This window comes from Gossypium arboreum, chromosome 3 (genome assembly GCF_025698485.1).
Source record: "Gossypium arboreum isolate Shixiya-1 chromosome 3, ASM2569848v2, whole genome shotgun sequence".
NCBI classification, from domain to species: Eukaryota; Viridiplantae; Streptophyta; class Magnoliopsida; order Malvales; family Malvaceae; genus Gossypium; species Gossypium arboreum.
This window is the reverse complement of record NC_069072.1, coordinates 94019195-94041099: the sequence shown is the minus strand read 5'-3', so window position 1 is coordinate 94041099 and position 21905 is coordinate 94019195.

Below are 21905 nucleotides of genomic sequence, written 5' to 3'. Positions count from 1 at the left end.
TCGAAACTAGTACTCCATGCAGCCTCACTATCTCAGATATATAAAGCTTTGCCAGCTTCTACAGAGAATAATCCGTACGAACCGGTATGAACTGGGTGGATTTGGTCAATCGATCCATGATGACCCATATTGAATCCTTCTTAGTGGGTGTTCGAGGCAACCCACTTATGAAGTCCATAGTTATACGCTCCTATTTCCAAAGAGGAATCTTAATCGACTGTAGCAAACCCGAAGGTAACTGATGTTTAGCCTTAACCTGCTAACAAGTCAGACATCTCCTAAAAAAATCAGTAACCTCTCGTTTCAGTCCTAGCCACCAGTATAACTCACGAAGTTCTCGGTACATCTTATTTCCACTAGGATGCATAACATAAGAGCTACTATGTGCCTCTCTCAATATAGACTGCCTCAAATTAGTGTCATTCGGCATATATATCTGTCCACAGAAACACAACACCCCCTCAGAGTTCAACCAAAATCTGTAGTGTTACCACCCTAAATCTTTTGGAACCGAGGACCCAAAGACTAGTCCTCTAACTGTTTACCTTTAATCTGCTCAATCCACATCGGCTTAACCTAAAGCTTGGCTAATAAGCTACCATCATCAAACAAGCTTAGGCGAGCAAACATCGCCCTCAAATCAGTCATAGCTCTACAGATCAGTGCATCAGCCACCACATTGGCCTTGCCAAAATGGTACTCAATGGAGCAGTCATAGTCCTTAAGCAGCTCGATCCATCTACGCTGCCTAAGATTTAGCTCCTTCTGAGTAAAGAGATACTTAAGGCTTTGTGATCAGTGTAGATGATACACTTCTCACCATACAGATAATGCCTCCAGATTTTTAGTGCAAATACCATGGCAACTAGCTCTAAATCATGTGTCGAATAGTTCGCCTCATGTGTCTTAAGCTGATGAGACGCATAAGCTACCGCCTTACCCTCCTGTATCAACACACATTCCAAATCGAAATGTGATGTATCACTATAAACTGTGAACTCCTTTCCAGATTCAGGCTGTATCAGAACAGGGGCCTCAGTCAGTACAGTCTTGAGCTTCTCAAAGCTCTCTTGCTGCGCATCAGTCTAGTTAAATGACACACCCTTACGTAGCAGCTTAGTTAAGGGCATTCCAATTAGTGAAAAACCCTCTACAAACCTCCGATAATAACCTGCCAGTCCCTGAAAACTACGGATGTCAGTCACGTTCCTAGGCTGCTTCCACTCCAACACAGCCTCAATCTTTTGAGGATCAACTCAAATCCCCTCAGCAAAAACTACATGACCTAGAAATGTCACCTCACGCAACTAGAACTCGCACTTGCTAAACTTAGCATAGAGCTGCTTCTCCCTCAAAGTTTGTAGAACAACCCTAAGGTGCTCGTCATGCTCATCCTCAGTCCTCGAGTAAACCAGTATATCATTGATGAACGCCACCACAAACTGATCTATATAAGGCTGAAATACTCGGTTCATCGAATCCATGAAAGCTACCTGTAACACCCTGAATTTGGGCCTAGAAGTTTTGGGCCTTGAGCATGGGAGCGGTTGAAGGTAGCTTATAATATTTTGTTGTGCGAGTAAATTTCGTTAATGAAGGCTTGTTTTAGTGGTTAAGTGTGCTGAGAAGTGATGGAGAAGTCCTGGGTTCAAATCTGGACTCTAGCAAAAACTTTGGTTTAAGGTGAATCAAACCCTGGGTGTAGTAGGTAGGCCTTAAGAATATTGTTGGGGAAATTGTGCCACAAAAAGCCTTATGGTCTAGTGGCAAAGTAGCGCCACATAAAAGGCAAGAAGGTTGCGTCATAGATGTGGCAAGGAGGTCTAGGGTTCGAAACTCATGGCAATCAATGAGCATTTATTTTGCTAACAGGGGGCGGCAAGAGTTGGTGTTGAATTTAAACTCTGATGATGGAGGGATCCCACATCGGGAAGCTAACATAAGAGTGGATGCGAAGCTGGCTTTAGATAGAGAGAACCATGAGGAGAGTAAAGGTACCTTTCTTGGTTGATCCCTTTCGCTTTATGGCATACTCATTTGGGTTGGGCGTCGGCTAAGAGTGCTCAGAGCGCGGATTAACACCAGTCTCCTATTAGGTGTGTATTTCTCACTACTCTAGCTGTAGGATGGCTACTTCGGGCCGTGATGGGCCGAATGGGGCCATGTGCCCAATGGGCCTACGGGCCCAATTGGATAAGTTGTTTGATTGTGTAGTAAATATTGGACTAGGCTAGGTGAATCTCATATCTGTGGCTAGATTTGGGTTAAAAGGGCCACACGAGCGTATGGGCCCATTTGGGCTGAGAAAGGGCTTTAGGCCCATTCATATTGTTATCCCTGTTTAGAATACTTTAGTTTACTAAATTACCAAAATACCCCTGGTTTGCAAAATTACTAAAATACCCTTGGTTTATAAAATCACCAAAATACCCTTGGTTTGTAAAATTACCAAAATACCCTTGGTTTACAAAATTACCAAAATACCCCTGGTTTGTAAAATTACTAAAATAACCTTGGTTTATAAAATTACCAAAATACCCCTGGTTTGTAAAATTACCAAAATACCCTTGGTTTACAAAATTACCAAAATACCTCTGGTTAGTAAAATTACTAAAATACCCTTGGTTTATAAAATTACCAAAATACCCCTAGTTTGTAAAATTACCAAAATACCTCTGGTTTGTAAAATTATCAAAATACCCATAGTTTGTAAAATTACCAAAATACCTCTAATTTGTGAAATTATTGAAATACCCTCGACCTGTAAAATTATTAAAATACCCTCGACTTGTAAAATTACCAAAGTACCCTCGATTTACAGAATTACCGTTTTACCCTCGATTTACAAAATTACTGAAATACCCTTGTAGGGTAGAAATACTGAAATACCCCTGTAGGGTAGAAATACCGAAATACCCCTGTAGGGTAGAAATACCGAAATGCCCTTATAAGGTAGAATTACTAAAATACCCCTGTAGGGTAAAATTATCGAAATACCCTTATAGGGTAGAAATACCGAAATACCCATGTAGGGTAAAATTACTGAAATACTCCTGTAAGGTAGAATTACCGAGATACCCTTGTGGGGTAAAATTACCACATTACCCCTAAGGTGTTAAATGACTGTTTTGTCCTTGTGGGCAAGTGGTGACTTGGATTTGTGTGGTTGTGGATTTAATTGTGAATATATATTGGTGATATGAATGACTTGGCTGTGATTGTTTGATTCAAATATGGACATGATATTACGATTACGTATGTTGTATGCCATGACATGTATATCATTGCATGGGATATGGGTTATATTGATGGAGGAAGCGTTACTGCGACCTCATTTGCAATCTGTGGCCTCGCCACATATATTCTGATATGGTGACTTCGTCACAATATCCGGCGACTTATTTGCAATCAGTGGCTTTGCCACATATATATATATATATACATTACGGTGGCCTAGCCACAATATACATATCTGGTGAATTCTTCACAATATCGGCAACCTCATGACAAATTACGTGGTGTGTAGCGGATGGGTGGGTCGAGTTGTCTCCCTACATGGTGTAAGGTTGATGCGGGGTGTATACGGATGGATTGGGTTGGGTTTGCATTCACACTCGATTCGATTACATTACGACATCGATTACGATTACATTACCTAATTCGATTACGGTTACGATTACGATTACATTGCACGATCTTGATTACGATTACATTACCTAATTCGATTCGATTACGATTTTGATTCTATCACCTGATTCTGATTCTGGTTTTGATTCTTATTTTGATTCTAGTTCTGATAATGTTTCTTATTCTGTAATGGGCTAAGGCCCATCTGGTACTGTCTGTTATAATGGGCTAAGGCCTAATTGATCTTGGCCTAAAGTAGAACTGGGGCCAACTTTTAATTCTTTTATATGACTAATTGTTCCTTTTATATAGTAGGGGATTTCACACTAAGTTTTCGTAAACTCACCCCGTTTATTAACCTTTCAGGTAATTTCTAGCCTTAGATGGATCGGAGCTGCGAGGGGCTCAGAGGAAGCCACACACATTGTTTATGTTACAGTTTTGATTATTACTTTTAAATGTTTTTATGTGGGTTGTAGTAAAGCCGTTGTAATTTTCTGGATTTCAAATTTGAAATTTTATTTATTGTTCTTATAATTGCTAGTATTAGAACACGATTTTCCAAAGCAACTACTGTTGTTCAAAACATCACGTATCCGCAATTGTTTTTAAATTAAGCTTTCGCAACTACCAAAATTTTTACAAAGTTTTTAAGAATGTTATTCAGCTGAGGTTTTCTAACAAGGTTTAAAAAGGGTATAATTTTTTAATTATTAAGAAGGGTTTTTAATGGAAACATGGTTTTCGAAAAACACTTCAATGTGACACCCCAGATTCGAGCCAAACTTTCAGGCCGGGTTTGGGATGTTACACTACCGGTGCATTAGTCAATCCAGATGGCATTACTAGGAACTCGTAGTGACCATAACGAGTCTTAAATGTCGTCTTATGTATGTCAGCCTCCTTGACCCTCAACTGATGATACCCAGATCAGAGGTCAATCTTAGAGAACACTAAAGCTCCTCAAAACTAGTCAAACAAATCAGCCATCCTCGGTAAGGGGTACGTATTCTTAATGGTCAACTTGTTCAGTTACCGATAGTCGACACACATCCGCATGGATCCATCCTTCTTCTTTACAAATAGTACCTGTGCTCCCCACAGAGACACACTACGACGGATGAATCTATGATCCAATAACTCCTAAATTTGAGCTTTTAGCTCCATAAGCTCCTTAGGGGCCATTCGATATAGAGCGATAGACACCGGAGCTATACCAGGTAGGAGCTCAATACCAAACTCCACTTCATAATCCGGAGGTAAACCGGGTAGCTCCTCAGGAAAAATGTCCAAAAAATATTTTACCGTTCTGATGTCCTTAATAGAGGAATCCCTAGAATCTGAAACACTTATGTAAGCCAAGAACGCCTTACATCCCTTACATACCAACTTTTCTACCACCAGTGCAGAAATCACATTAGTTAAATAATTTCGGCACTCTCCAATCATGACTACCTCACCATCCTTTTCAATCCTTAATACGACCCTCTTAGTTACGCAACCCAAGCTAACACGATGCTTAACCATCCAGTCCATTCCTAGAATTAAATCGAACTCTCCGAAGGGAAGCTCCATCAGATCGGCCAGAAAGATTTCTCCTTGAACCTCTAAAGGAACGTCTCTAAATAGCTTGTTAACTCTTATAGATTACCCTAACGAACTCAGTACAATAACCTCACTCGTACTGCTCTCAACTAAGATCCCCAAATTTCCAGACACAGTACAGGCTATATAGGAATGAGTGGATCCTATATCTATTAATGCAGTATATGGTACAACAAAAATAAGAAATGTACCTGTAATGACGTCCAGAGCATCTCCATTCTCTTAGCGACAAGCAGCATAAACTAGAGCCGGCTGCCTCACTTTAGTTTGTCTGACACCTTTGCCCGGTGCTCTCTGCCCACGGCCCATACCATTACCACCTCTGGCTTGACCACGAACCCTTAGTGGCAACTGAACTACCCTCGGTGGTTGTACAGTACCAGTACTCGGAGCTTGCCTCTGATCAGCCCTTAGTGGACACTCTCAATTCAATGTTCCGATGACCCACATCTCAAGCATGCCCCAGTCCTCTTCTAACACTCGCCCTGATGGCGTCTACCACAATCAGTACATGGCTACAGTCTAGTAGCAGCAATAGGGGGACTAACTCTAACTGGCCCATCAACTGTGGCCTTTTTCTTAGGCCTCTGCACCGCACTTGAGGACTCCAAATCCCTCTTATTCTTACCTTTTTCTCTATCCTGATTTTGGCGCTCAGCACGCTTAACCTCCTCGGCAATCTTCGCCTTCTCAACTAGGGCAGAAAAATCCCGCTCCCTCTGTGGAGCTATCAAACCTCGCAAGTTATCTCTGAGGCCATCCTCAAAGCGGACACATTACTCGTACTTAGACACCACCATACCTCTCGCATAGTAGCTTAGTCTTAGAAACTCAGTCTCATACTCGAACACCGATCGATCTTCCTGAGTTAAATTTAGAAACTCCTTCCTATCCACAAAATTGGCTCCCACATATTTTCCCTGAAAGGCGGTCTTAAAGAATTTCTATGTCAATTGTTCGGGCTGAGTGCTCTCCTTAACAATAAGCCACCACTGATATGCCTCATCACGCAACAGTGAGACTGCACCCTTTAATTTCTAGTTTAGGGTGCAATCTAGATCGTCCATGATCCTCTCCGTGGCCTTAATCCAGTACTTGGCCACATTAGGGAAACTCTAGTGATACCCTTGAATAACTTAGCCCTATTAGACTAGAGTCGTTTCGTAACCGACCCTCGGTCCCCAGATCCAATATTGGGCCCAATGACCCTCTCTAAAATCCTGAGCATAGCTTGGGATAGTGCGTCATCCCCAGCCATGTCGTCTTGAGACCAAGTCTCAGTTGCAAGTGAAATCGGTGTCTTATTAGTATCCAAGTTAGGAAGGTTGCCAGCAGATGAGGACCCAGCTCGAGCCCATCTACGGCCTCTACCATGGTCTCTAATACCCCGTCTACAAGTACCTCGTATGCTCATATCTAATTGAATTATCTGTATTTAGAAATTTTATGAATCAGTTACAGTTTAATAATTATTAATAGATGTTTTATGTAGAACATTATCGATAATTCAGAGTTTGTTTTCATATATCGCAGTTTCACTATAGTTTTCAGTTACACTAACTAAAGTGTTTTCAATACAGTATACTACATATAGGAGTTTCAGAATATACTATCAATAATAGTTTTAGTTTAGAATAATTCACAGTTCAGAATACTTACAAGATTGACACCGGAGACTCGATGTTCCACTTACTCAGTAAAACATTTCAAATCACTTTGTAATCAATTCCTTAAAACCAAATTTTAAAACCCATAATCCAAAGTCGAGTTTTGCAACTTGACTCTGATACCACTAAATGTAACACCCCAAACCCGGCCTAGACACTATGGCCGGATTTGACATTCTTACATGATAGGGTGTTTGAAAACCGTGTCGTCGCGATAAAACCATTTCCTTTGAATTATTTATCTTAATGTCTTATTAGTTTCAAAATTGCATTCATCACTTAGTCGATAGTTTAAAAAATTTATTCGATGCAGAAGCTTTTGAAATAGTTGAAACAATCGTGCGTTTTCAGAAATCATTTGTTTCTTTTGAAAATTGAGGTTTCCTACTAGTAGCAGTTGTAATCTATAAAGTAAATATATTTAAAACCCAAAACTAAACCAATTTTTGAAAGTCTAATTACAACCCAAAGATTTAACCAGTAAAAATAAGAATAAAACCCTTAATCATAAATTAAAACCATGGCTGTTCAGAACCGTGGTCACTATCGAGTCCTCTGCCATACTGGTCCATCTAGGTTTGGGGATTACCTGTGCACATTTAAACAAAAGGGTGAGCTTACGTAAACTCAGTGTGTAATCCCAAAGAAAACATACAATAGCAAATCATAGTGCATAGTTAAATCAGTCCGGGGCCTAAGCCCTTTTCAGTATTAGTATCAGTTTGGACCTTAGCCCATCTTCATACAGTATCAAATATCCAATAGGGCTTAGCCCATTACAATATCAGTACGCATTAGGGCCATAGCCCATCACAGTATCAGTACCAGTCATGCAATATTTAGTAACAAAGTCCTACCCAACCAGTCTCTACACACTATCTCCGTCTAGCCCTACACTCTGTGTAGGGATTAAATCAACCCACCCATCCCTACACTCCAGGTAGTATCGAATGTGGCACAAAACAGTAATTAGCAGTTGAGTTACCAGTATATTAGGCTTAAGAGCCTTTCAGTACACTTCCTCCAAATATAGTCAACCCAACCCTATGCAGTGCAACATACAAACCATGACATGCTATCTCATGATATCAGTGCATATAACCAGCTCAGAATACATGCCTACTATCACCATGCTAAACATATATAAATCAATAGTGAGTTCACACAATAAGGGGTCTAAGTGATGCTTATCGACCCTACAGTAGGTTCACAGTCGACTTGGGTGACCTGTACAACCTTAGCAATCAATTCAGTGAAAATGGGCTCAGACGCCCTTGTGGCCTAACACGGATGTGTGGGCCTATACAGGTAAACCACACGGGCATGTGAGATTTTGGGCCAGACCGTGTGATCCATGCAGCCAAGGCAAATTTGGGTCTTGTGGGCCACACAGGTGTGTAGGCCCACAGGGCCAGGCCATATGGGCATATGAGCCCATTTTCACTGAATTGATTGCTAAGGTTGCACGAGTTACCAAGTTGACTGTGAACCTACTGTAGGGTCGATAAGCATCACTTAGACCCTTTGTTGTGTGAACTGATTGTTGATTTATATATGTTGAGCATGGTAATAGTAGGCATGTATTCTGAACTGGTTGTATGCACGATAACATAAGATAGCATGTCATGGTTTGTATGTTGCATTGTATGGGGTTGGGTTGATTATATTTGGAAGAAGTGTACTGAAAGGCTCTTAAGCCTAATATATTGGTAGATCAGCTGCTGATTATTGTTTTGTGCTGCATTCAGTACTACCTAAAGTGTAGGGATGGGTGGGTTGATTTAATCTCCACATGGAGTGTAGGGTTAGACCTCCACATGGAGTGTAGGGTTAGATGAAGATGGTGTGTTCAGGCTAGTTGGTAGGACTTTGTTACTGAACACTGCATGTCTGTTACTGATACTGTGATGGGCTAAGGCCCTAATGCGTACTAATACTGTAATGGGCTAAGGCCCTACTGTATATTTGATTCTGTATAGAGATGGGCTAAGGTCCAAACTGATACTAATATTGAAAAGGGCTTAGGCCTCGGACTGATTTAACTGTGCATTGTGATTTGCTATTGTATGTTTTCTGTGGGATTACACATTGAGTTTACGTAAACTTACCCTTTTGTTTAAATGTGCTTAGGTAATCTCCAGACCTAGATGGATCGGTGCGACGGAGGACTTAATGGTGACCACGATTCTAGACTTTCATGGTTTTAATTTATGATTATGGGTTTTATTCTTATATTTATTGGTTAAATCTTTGGGTTGTAATTGGACTTGCAAACTTTGGTTTGATTTTGGGTTTTTAATAACTTTACTTTATAGATTACAATTGCTAGTAGTAGGAAACCTCAGTTTTTAAAAGAAACAAATGATTTCCCAAAATGCACGTTTATTTTAACTATTTAAAAAGATTTCGTATCGAATAAACATTTTGAAACTATTGACTAAGTGAAGAACATGATTTTGAAACTAATAAGACATTAAGATAAATAATTCAAAGGAAATGGTTTTATCGCGATGACACGATTTTCAAACACCCTATCATGTGACAACGCCAGATCCGGCCATAGCTTCTAGGCCGGGTTGGGGGTGTTATATCTGTTATGAAGATGCTTCAATTGAATGGGGCGAAAATATTTAAAGGTGTTGCTGGAATGACTCCTATTGTGGCAGAGTACAGGATGGAATTGACGGAAAGGATTCTAGAGGACTTAGACTGTACCCCGGAATAGAAACTAAAGGGAATTGTATCCTTGCTTAGAGAAAAGGCCTATCATTGGTAGCGATCTATTGTAAAGGGTACGTAGGCTGAACGTATAACCTGAGAGTATTTACAAGAAGCATTTCAAAATAAACATGTAGGCACTAGGTTTGTGGAGGCCAACAAACTTGAGTTCATCGAGTTGAAACAATGGGACAAAGTCGTGGTAGAATATGAGGCTGAATTCCTAAGACTTAGTCGCTATGCTCAAGGAATGATCATCACAGAGTAGGAAAAGTGTGTGAGGTTTTGATGCATTCGTGAAACCAACTAAAAATTTGACCAAGTCAAGTGCACCTATCAATTAATGGTATAGTTACGGTGAGCAAATATATCATTTTCACGAAGACTAAAAGTACTAGTAATTACAGTCTTTATATTATTTAACCGATAAATTCGAGTGATTGATTAAAACTACAATTAACTAAATTAATTAACTACGAATGCAACATAAAAAATTCAGGAAAATTAACGATTAACAACCAAGAAACAAAATAATCCTGGGAAAGAATTCACCTAGATTTCATCAATCACTATCAATCTAAATTACGCAATTTCTTCAGTTAGCATCTTGATCCATATAAATCCCTAAATTATACTAATATCTCACTTCAAGAATAAGAGCGACTGACTCTAGGTTGATTAATTAAAATTTCTTTCTAATTGAAACCCTTATAATCACATTAATTCTATTTATTGATTCCACTATTAGATTTGATTCTAATCTGGTAGATTATGTCGTCCTATTTCTAGGATTGCATGCAACTCCTTTCAATCACACTAGGTATACTTTTAAACAGGGTCTATTCCTTCTATGATTTAAGCATATCAAACATGGATCAATAGTCTAGAAATATTAAACCAAGAATTAATCGCACATAATTGAGAATAATATCTATGTATTTATTGCTTAAAATAAAAATCAAATGACAGAATTTATCATAGGATTCATCTCTCTAGGTATTTAGAAAATTAGTTCATGCTTACAAATAAAAACATCCAAAACACAATATAACCATAAGAAACAAAGAAACTCATGATAATCTCCAAAGAAATCAAATGAGAATCTTCAATCTTGATGGAAATCTACTTCAAAATCTACTTTAATGGTGTTTTTTGAGTTGTTTTCTTGAGTATTCTATGATGGCTCACTCTTATCTTCTTACTTTTTCCATATATAGGTATTAGAATACTCGAAAAACCCTAAAAAATCATGTTCTTCACTATTTGGAATACAATTCGTGAAATCGACATGGCCTGCCACATGACTGTGTGGCAACTCGTATGGCTCACATGGCCGTGTGTCTAGGCCATGTGGAATGGTCCAACCAGTGTTGCTCCTGTAAATTGCTCTGATTTTTTGATTTTCACTCGTTTTTCACCCCTTTTGCACCCAAATCCTCTTCTAAGTATAAAAACATGAATTTAAAGGATTAGGGCCATAAAATTCACAATTTACATCGAATAATCACCTAGAAATGCATTAATGAGGTTAAAAGTATGTTACTTTTAGCACCTACCAGGTTAAAAAATGGGCTGTGTTTCAACCTCAAAATTCAAGTTGCTCCACATCAGGAATGGCTATTTGAGACCCTAGTGGAGAAAACAAAAATTGTGGAGGAGATCAAATAGGTGGAATGTATAACGAGAGAAAAGTAAGGTCACATTTAAGAGAGATTCTAGTTCCACTAGTTCGAATGCTTGTTGTATAAAATGAGCCAGATAGGGTAGAAGGCAGCAAAGAGTCGCGATAACTAACTTTGGGGATAAGTTTTACAATTGTACATATTGTAGAAAGTGTCACTCAGGTGAGTGTTGGAAGAAATTGGGAACTCGTTTTAAATGCGGGTCGATGGAACATATAGTGAAAGATTTTCCTCGACCAAATAGGTAGGTATAAGCTTCAACCCAAAATCATGCCCAAAATAAGAGAACGAGATAGTTAGCTCTGAAGGATCAAGTGCAGAATAAGGCTGCAAATACCATAGCAACTAGTACAAATCAAATTAAGCTAGACAACCTACCCTTATTTATGTCGTTAAAGGTCATGAGGAAAGAGATGTGTCTGATGTCATCACAGGTACTTTACCTTAACCAACATAGGAAAACATTACTGATGTTACCGTAGTAAGTTTTTTAGGACAACCCGTTATTATAAATAAGATCTATAGGAGATGTCCGTTAGAGGTTCAAGGGAGAATCTTATGAAGTTACCTTTTGGAGAGTTTAATTTAATTCTGGGTATGGATTTGTTAGTGAAACACTAAGTTAGCAGTGATTGTACCTCTAAGAGAGTAACCTTAAAAACAGCAGAGGGTAATGAGATTGTTATGGTATGGAAGGGAGGGAACTATTTATCCAATGTAATTTCTACTATGGTTGCTGAAAATTTTGTTCGGAAAGGGTGTGAATCTTATCTAGTTTATGTAACGGATGAGAATGAAAATAGCTCTGTCATAGATAGCATCCAAACCATTAGGGAATTTGAAAATGTATTTCCCAAGAAGCTACTAAGGTTACCTCCAGATCGTGAGGTAGAATTTGGAATTAAACTATTTCCAGGAATCGCTCCGGTGGCTACAACTCCCTACTGCATGGTACCTAAAGAGCTTCAAGAACTAAAAATCCATATTCAAGAGGTTTTGGATTGTGAGTTTATTAGACCTAGTGTTTCTCCGTGGGGAGCTCTGGTCCTATTTGTCAAGAAGAAGTTTGACTCCCTAAGGTTGTGTATAGATTATCGATAGTTGAATAAACTGACCATTAAATATAAATATCCTGTAACACCCCTAACCTGTATCTGTTGTCGAAATAGGGTTACGAGGCATTACCAAAAATTACACACAATTCAAATTCATTCATACATTCATAATCAAAATCTATTCATATCAATCACATTGTCTCTTGTAAGGTCCTACAAGACCTTAAAACATGCTTAGAAGTGGTTCGGGACTAAACCGAAAACATTCACAGCTTTTGGGAAAAAAAACAAAAAAATTTCAAAGATATAAGGCTCTCACGCCCTTGTGAATAGACTGTGTGCCTCACACGGCCACCAAACATGCCCATGTCACAAATCGTGTTAAAACAGAGCATACATACTGACTTGTACCGTACGGCCGAGGACACACCCGTATGCCAGGCCATGGGAAATTAGGGAGGTTACTGACTTGGGTCACACGACCGACCACACGACCATATGCCAGCCTATGTGCCATACACGGCCAGTAGACACGTTCGTGTGTCAAGGCCGTGTTAAAACTGTAGGGTATACTGACTTGAATTTGAAGGGTACCCTAGGGGACACATGACCATGCAACATGACCGTGTGTTGCACACGGTGGAGACACATGCCTGTGTCTCTGCCCTTGTGGACAAAAATAGGCTATTTACAAAGCCAATTTACCACCCTAACCACAATCATATGTAGCAACCAAATAGCACCATTTCAATACATCTTTAAATGACCAAAAACCTACCACTTCAAACACATATCATACCATCTATTCACAACCATTTCCACTACTAAATTCCACAACCAAAACATACCATTTCACTATACCAAAAACATCAAACATACATAACTACTAAATGCATAATCCTTCAACTTATTAATTATTCTATACTTCAACAAATACTATATGGTCATCTCAAATCAAACCACAATATGCTAGCTTCCAAGCATAAGCACATCACTTAACATTTAATCAAAATAACCAACACATAATCACACCAAATAAGCCAACATATAAGGCATTATATATATCATATAATTAACTTATCAAACACATAACTTATGTAACACCCCAAACCCGTGACCATCACCGGATTTGAACACGTGGTGTTACCGGGCTTACTTCCCTTATTTCTTTCTTTGTAAAATCTGATTGCTGTTCTAGGCAGGCTAGCTAACTGCGTCACTGTCGCCTTAAAAATCATATCTCGAGTTTCAAAACTCAGAAACTAATTCCGTAAATTTTCCCTGAATTTAGACTCATATATCTATCCATGTATTTATTTCTAGAATTTTTGGTTGGGCCAATTGGTACAGTTTATTAGTTAAAGTCACCAATGTTACAGGAGTCGACTACACTGACCTTCGCGCATTAAAACTTGAATATATCTCTGTACAGGGATTTAATACTGGTTCCGTTTGTTTTTAATGAAACTAGACTCAAAATTGAATCTGCACATATAAGGCATGACTTCTAATTCTTTCTGGATAATTTATAGTAAATTTTCAAAGTCACGACAGGGGACCCAGAAACTGTTCTGGCCCTGTCTCACGAGAACTTTAATATCTCTCATTATACTGCTCATATGGTTGTTTCGTTCCATCCATATAAAACTAGATTCATCAAGGTTCAATTGTATAATTTATTCACTATTTAATTCTACTTCTACTATTTTTAGTGATTTTTCAATCTCACCTCACTGCTGCTGTCCGCAACAGTTACTGCAGTAGACTATGCCAATTTCATGAATCTTTCCTTGGCCTTAATCATCCATCATACATGACACAAATTATGGCCACCTTATCAAAATTAAAGTTTCTAAGACTCGTGGCTATAGGTTCTAGCATCCCACTCGGCGACCACATAGGCCATTTTCACATGGCTTAAAGTTTACAACCCACAGTTCAACAAAATATAATAGCCTATACATGCCAAATGTTCTTCAACAACGAAGACAATACCAAAATATTTCAGCGGTGTGATGACTTCAACGACGGTTCGATCACGCAAACAATACGAGTCCGAGAGACCTAAAATGGGTGACAAGAAAAAACCGAGTGAGTTTATAACTCAAGAAGTCATAAGCATTCATCAATCCACCGATAAAGTTACTACAACATGAACAATAAGCGAGGTTAGATACTCATCCATATCGAATCTATACCATAATTCCTCGGACCTTTTGGTCCAATCTCATACCAAGTCATACATCCACATTTCATATTCTACACAACAAGATATTTGAAGCATTTTCACACACTAACTCATTTCCACCACAATCATACAATTTCAATCATCACATAGATTTAAGGCTTACCAAATTCGACCCGAGCATGAGCGTATTTTCTATTCGTCATGAGCTCGAGATACTTACCCACCCGCTGTCCATACTCAACTCGATGGAGACACACCCTCCATATATATAGAGTACGCACACACAAAGGCTTAATATTCGATTCGCACACTTAGTGCCACGCGATTTAAGCCCGCACACATAGTGCCATACCCTTGAGCTCGCACACCCAAAGGTCAGTATTTTTTTTTTCCAGCATGCACACTTAGTGCCATATATTTCCAGCATGCACACTTAGTGCCATATATTTCCAGCACGCACACTTAGTGCCTATCTCGTCACCATACACACGTATTGCCCGACACATAGTGCCGAAAGCAAACTTTCTACACATTTCACTATTTCTTTTACATTCAACAATTATCATCACTCCATACACATACAATTTCATTTATACATATATAGCATTCCATTAAACACAATTGCATAGATTTTCCAATCATTTAAGCAATATCAAACATATGTGCTTAATGACTTACCTTGTGTTGGGCAAAATGGTTCCAACTCGGCTACTCGATGTTCTTTCCTTTGCCTTTGCTTGTTTCTCCACCTCGAGCTTCTTGAGCTTAGTCAATAAATAAACTAGTTTAACCGTCTTGCCAAATATTTATACATATATACATGACATCAACTATACTATCATCATTAATACATCAATTCACAAAATTTTATCTCATGAGCATATGACCCATTTTTTTTACCCCATATGGCGAATGTATGTATATATATATATACAATGTCAACTATAACATCTTTTAATCACCTAATTTCATCTCAAATTCCCATGACAGATCACACCTATACTTACATTCCAATATTCGAATATTCAAAAATCACGTTCTAAATACAATAGTCATGAACAATGCGAATCCTTGTGTGTTCAAACATGAATTATTTTACTTAAATCAAAAGCGTATAAACATTCACAACTCGTATTCTTAGGAAGGCCGATTTATTTCCATAGTACATTCCTCATCAATACTTAGATGAACAACCAAAATCCCTACCTTTATACCCTAGCCGAATGCTCCTATCATCCATAAAAATTACAAATTTTAGCATGGGCTAAGTAGGAATCATTTAACATGCAAATAAACTCCTATCTCCAACACTTAATCATTCGGCATATTGTCTAAATACACATGAGAAATCTCATCTTCCTTGACCTTACCAAGAGTGCACCCACACTTAAACTTAGCATATTACAAAACCAAATCAACAAATTCAATGCTTACCTCCTAGTAGCCAAAGATACTTGCCGAATTGACCTAGGTAAGTCTTCCTTCCTTTCACTTTTTTTTTTTTCAAGAACAACCAAAAGAATGAACAATGAATGAACAAAACCTTTTTTTTTCTTTTCTTTCTCTCTAGCTACTGACACAATGGGGGGCATCCATGCTCATTTTTTCATTTCTTTAATGCTAGTTTTTATTTTATGGCTTCCTACATACACCACTAGCAAAACATGTTGGAAACATGTTTCCTTTATATAATCTTGTCATGGCCGGCCACTCACCTTAGGAAAGGGGTTATTTGACATGCAAGGACAACCATTTTCCCACATGTATTAATAGGCCACCTTACATTTGCCTAGCACATTTCTAAATTTTCTCACATAAGTCCTATTTGATAAAATTCACTTACAATTAACAAAATCCAAACATTCAATTTTTCACACATTCATATTCACATATTCTAGACAATAAATATTACGTTAGAACATTTGGTGACTCGGTTTAGCGGTCCCAAACCGCTTCAAACTAGGGTCACTTTAGAGTGTCACAACTCTCCCCACTTAAGGAATTTTCGTCCCGAAAATCTTACCGATAAATAGGCTCGGGTATCGCTCTTTCATAGAGTCCTCGAGTTCCCAAGTAGCTTCTTCCATCCGTGTTTATGCCACAACACCTTCACTAATGGGATTTTCTTGTTTAGTAGCTCTTTTACTTCACGCATCGAATGCGAACGGCTCTTCTTCATAACTCAAATTAGGTGAACCTCGACCTCGGATGGAGTAATTACGTGTGTCGGGTCAGACCTATATCGTCAAGCATTGAAACATGGAAAGCGTTGTGAATCTTTTCGAGCTCTGGGGTAAAATTAATCGATGCGCTCTTGGTCCAACTCGTTCGAGATACTTCATACGGACCGATGAACCTCGGACTCAATTTGCCCTTACGGCCAAATCTAAGCACCTTCTTCCGGGGAGACTTTGAAAATACCTTGTCTCCAACCCGATATTCAATGTCTTTCCTTTTCAAATCCGCATCGACTTTTGGCGATCCGGCGACCTTCAAACTTTCACGAATTACTCGAACTTTTGCTCGGCATCCTTAACCAAATCAACCAGAAGAATTTACCTTCACTAAGTTCACCGAGAATAATGGGTGCGGCATTTACGATAGTATAAAGCCTCGTAAGGCGCCATCTTAATACTTGACCGAAAGCTATTGTTATGTGCGAATTCAATCAAAGGCAAATACTGTTCCCATGAACCACTAAACTCAAGGATGCAACATCTCAACATATCCTCGAGTATTTGAATTATCCGTTCAGATTGACCATCGGTTTGGGGGTGAAAGCGGTCTTTGAAATGCAACTTGGTACCCAAAGCTTCTTGCAACTTCTTCCAAAATCGCGAGGTAAATCTCGGATCTCTATCCGAACCACGATGGAAATAGGCACCCGTGTAGTCTCACAATCGAGAAGCGTACAATTCGGCTAGTTTGTCCATTGAAAAATCCGTGCGTCACGGGGACAAAGTGAGCCGACTTAGTCAATCTATCTACAACGACCCAAATCGCATCCTTCTTACTAGTGACAATGGCGGTCCGGATACAAAGTCCATTGTGACTCGATCCCATTTCCACTCGGGTATCGTGATCGGTGAAGTAATCTGAAGGCACTTGATGTTCGCTTTCACTTGTTGACATATTAAACATCTCGAAACAAAATCGAGATGTCTCGTTTCATACCATGCCACCAAAGCGGCGTTTCAAATCGTTGTACATCTTCGTACTCCTCGGGTGGATTGCCATTCGGCTACAATGGGCTTCATTCGAATTATCGAAATAAGCTCAATTCTTTGGAACACACAGACGACTTCGAACCTCAAACAATCGTCATCATCAATTTGAAACTCGATTCCTTGTTGAGAACACACTCAAATTTCGTTTTGCAAGCAACTCCTCATCAACTTTACGAGCTTCCGAATTTGATGAGTCAACAATAGTTTGGCCTTTAATTCACTACTAACACATTGTCGAGTAGGATAGACAAGTGTACATTCATCGCTCAGAAAAGCAAGCGGTGATTTCCGCTTAAGGCATCCGCAACCACATTAGCCTTTCGGGTGATAATCAATGACGAGCTCATAATCTTTTAACAACTCGAGCCATCGTCTTTGTCGCAGATTTAAGTCTCTTTGGGTCATCAAATATTTGAGACTTTTGTGATCCGAATACACGGCACTTCTCACCAAATAAGTAGTGTCGCCATATCTTTAAAGCGAATCGATGGCGGCCAATTCGAGATCATGGGTCGGATAATTTTTCTCATGTGGCTTTAATTGTCTCGGCGCATAGGCCACAACTCGCCCTTCTTGCATCAATCGCAACCCAACCCAAGTAGGGATGCGTCACTATAAATGACAAACTCTTTGCCCGATTCGGGTTGCACTAGGATTGGGGCTTCGGTCAAATAAGTTTTCATTGATCGAAACTCTTCGACATTTCTCCGTCCATTCAAACTTAACATCCTTTTGGAGTAACCGTCATTGGCGTGGCTATCGTTGAAAACCTTTACAAATCGTCGGTAATAACCAAGCCCCAAGTCAGAACCTCGGTAATATTTCTGGAGGCTTCCAATTAAGTATGACTGAAATTTTATTGAATTAGACTCGAATACCCGTCTGAATACCACATGACCCAAGAAGCTAACCTCCTCAACCGAACTCACACTTGCTGAACTTAGCATATAACCGCTTATCGTAAAATTCACAACACTATCCTCGGTGTTCAGCGTGTTCGGTCTCATTTTGCGAATAGACCAAAATGTCATCAATGAAGACAACTACTGAACCGATCCAAATATGGTGCGAAGATCCGATTCATCAAATCCATAAATACCGCAGGGCATTAGTAAGCCCAAACGGCATCACTAGGAACTCGTAGTGACCATATCTCGATTAAAGGCGGTCTTGGGTGCGTCCAAATCTCGAATTCATGAATCGATAATAGCCCGATCTCGGATCTATTTTCGAAAACACCGAGGCTCCCTCAGTTGATCGAACAAATCATCGATCTGTGATAGCGGATATTTGTTCTTTATCGTCGCTTTATTAAGGCGGCGATAGTCGATCTGCAACCTCATGGTTCCATCTTTCTTTTCACAAACAACACCGGCGCACCCAAGGCGAAAAACTTCGGGCGAGCAAAACCTCTATCCACCAATTCTTGCAATTGAGCTTTCAACTCCTTTAATTCCGTTGGTGCCATACAATACGGAGCTATCGAAATGGAATGGTACCAGGTACCAATTCGATGCCAAACTCTATTTCCCGAATAGGTGGCAAACTCGGCAATTCTTCAGGGAAAACATCCGAGTATTCACAAACCAGCGCACAGATTCGGGTTTCTTTTCGACTCCTTGTCATCGAGCACATACGCAAGGTACGCTTCGCACCCTTTTCTTACATATTTACGGGCCAACATTGCGATATTACGGTGGCAACCCTTTAAGTCCGTGGACTCAACTTTGAATTATCTCGTTATTCGCGCACCTCGGATCGATAGTCTTGCTTTTGCAATTTACAACCGCATCGTGCATGGTCAACCAATCCAAACCAAGAAAACGTCGAATTAAATCGAGCGGCAAAAGCATCAAGTCCGCGGAAAACAAGAACCTCGAAATACTAGGGGACTTTTCTTACACACTTTGTTGACAAGCACGTAATGACCCAAGGGTTTGACACCAATTACAAACTCGATAGACTCAATAGGCAAAGTCTTCTTTGGATGCTAAGGTTTCGCATATATAAGAATGAGTAGAACCGGGTCAATCAAAGCAATCACATTAGTATCAAAAGAGTGAAAGTACCGGTGATAACGTCGGAGAGGATGCCTCCTCTCGTCTTGGATGGCATATGCTCTAGCAGAGCGCTGGCCTCGGATCGAACAGTAGTATCGAGGCTCCTCTCGATTGCCACCCCTATCTCCGAAATTCTCGGGGCCTACCTCTAGCCATTGTTCCACTAGGTCTTGCACCTTGCATCTTATTCTTCTCATCTAGCTCGTGCAATCTCTAATGAAGTGGTCCTTCGAACCGCATCCATAACAGGCCCTATTAATAGACTTACCCCAACATTCACCTAGGTGTCGTCTTCCACATTGGGGGCATTCAGGTCTCTCTCGATGATTATTGCCCACACTAGCTACCGAAGTAGCTCGGGAGTCCGTCGACGGTCGGGCTCTAATGGAAATTCCCGAAGTCGCCCTCGACTTACTGGTGTCCTCCCTGAACTTCTTTACCGCCGAGAATGGAGCTTTACTCGCTGATCTTTTACGATAATCTCTTGCTTCAAATTCAGCCTTCTTCTTTTCCTTTCCAGTTCTTCCGCCTTGCGAGCTCGTTCGACTAGTGTTACAAACTCCTTTATCTCCAAAATACCCACTAGCGACTTCAAATCTTCATTCAATCCTTCTTCAAATCTTTTACACATAGCAACCTCATCAGCCACACATTCCGAGCATACCGACTAAGTCTTACAAACTCATGTTCAGTATTCAGATCACGGACATCCGCCTTGCTTGAGTTCCAAGAACTCCTTACGCTTCGATCGATGAACAGTTGGTGATGTATTTCTTTCAAATTGGATTGAAAGAAATCCCAAGTAACTCGTTCATTTGGGACTATGGAAATTAAAGTCCTCCACCAATAGTAAGTCGAGTCTCGCAACAAGGATATAGCACACTTAAGACATTCATCGGGTGTGCATGATACCATCTAACACTCGAATGGTGTTATCGAGCGAACTTCGGCCTTTTCGGCATCATCGATAACTATGGCCTTGAATTTTTCAGCCCCGCTTCCTAATCAGGTCTCTGTGGTTTACTCAGCCTCACGGGATCGATGGCGAAGGCATTAAGGGCTCTTGGGGTGGAGTATTTAAATTCGGAATGGTTGGACAGTAGGATTAGTTCGGACATCTTCTTGACCCACTCATTCATCATGGTGAAGAAGGCTTGTTTCGCCCTTCATTTTGATTATTCGCGGATGACTGAGGCTCAACAGGCGGTGTCCCTTCCGCAGAGCAGCCGCTACACTTTCAACGTCATCCGCCAAGGGTCTCTCTATCCGGGTTCCATCGCTAATCAAAACAAAAATTTCAACCGTCAAGTCATCACATTATTAAGCACTAACAATTTGGCATGTATAGCTAGACTCACACGCTCTATGGTAGTCCTAGAACCGACTAAACCATAGCTCGATACCAATAAAATTGTAACACCCCAAACCCGTGACCATCACCGGATTTGAACACGTGGTGTTACCGGGCTTACTTCCTTATTTCTCTTTTGTAAAATCGATTGTTGTTCTAGGCAGGCTAGCTAACTGCGTCACTGTCGCCTTAAAAATCATATCTCGAGTTTCAAAACTTGGAAACTGATTCCGTAAATTTTCCCTGAATTTAGACTCATATATCTATCCATGGATTTATTTCTAGAATTTTTGGTTGGGCCAATTGGTACAGTTTATTAGTTAAAGTCACCAATGTTACAGGAGTCGACTACACTGACCTTCGCGCGTTAAAACTTGAATATCTCTCTGTACAGGGCTTTAATACTGGTACCGTTTGTTTCTAATGAAATTAAACTCAAAATTGAATCTGAACATATAAGCCATGACTTCTAATTCTTTCTGGATAATTTATAGTAAATTTTCAAAGTCACGACAGGGGACCCAGAAACCGTTCTGGCCCTGTCTCACGAGAACTTTAATATCTCTCATTATACTGCTCATATGGTTGTTTCGTTCCATCCATATTAAACTAGATTCATCAAGGTTCAATTGCATAATTTATTCACTATTTAATTCTACTTCTACTATTTTTAGTGATTTTTCAATCTCACCTCACTGCTGCTGTCCGCAACAGTTACTGCAGTA